Genomic DNA, 648 nt, shown 5'->3' with positions numbered 1-648 from the left:
TAGTCTCTTTTTGCCAGTGCTTTCTTTAAAACATGAAAAAAATAATGACAGGACAACTTATTAATTTTTGAATAAAATCTGAAATCTAAGTATATAAATAATTAAAAAAAAACTGTAGATAAATAACTAAAAGTTATTTGTAAAGCAGATTATTACATTTTTGCACAACCAACAACTCTCCTTTAGTTTTTTTTCACCTAAACACTTTTAATCCCCCCTCTGCAAGGTTTGCATTTTCTTTCTTAACTGCTAATCTAAGCAGATTTATGAGTTAACCTACATTTAAATTTATGAGAAGTTACTTGATGTTATCGATGTCTTTTATTGTGGCTCGGATGTTTTGATCTGTCGTTGTATTATCTCAGCCTATTTATTCATATGTTTATTATATTTTTTAATTGAGAAACAGGTGCTTTTGAAAATGTACAACACATATCTATCTGTTGATTTGTAATACGTTTCCAGATAAAAATTAAAATAATTATCTATCTAATCTAGCAATCATTCACAAATTAATCATTCACACATGCTCCAGCATGTGTGACAGATAAATGGAGAAGCCAAGAAAGAAAATCGAATTCAATGGCAAAATTAAATTTATAATGCAGCCAGGAAGAAAAAACAAACAAACAAAAAAACATATATGCA

The sequence above is a fragment of the Oryzias melastigma genome, linkage group LG12, assembly GCF_002922805.2.
Source record: "Oryzias melastigma strain HK-1 linkage group LG12, ASM292280v2, whole genome shotgun sequence".
Classification (NCBI taxonomy): domain Eukaryota; kingdom Metazoa; phylum Chordata; class Actinopteri; order Beloniformes; family Adrianichthyidae; genus Oryzias; species Oryzias melastigma.
This window is presented reverse-complemented; position numbering follows the sequence as displayed.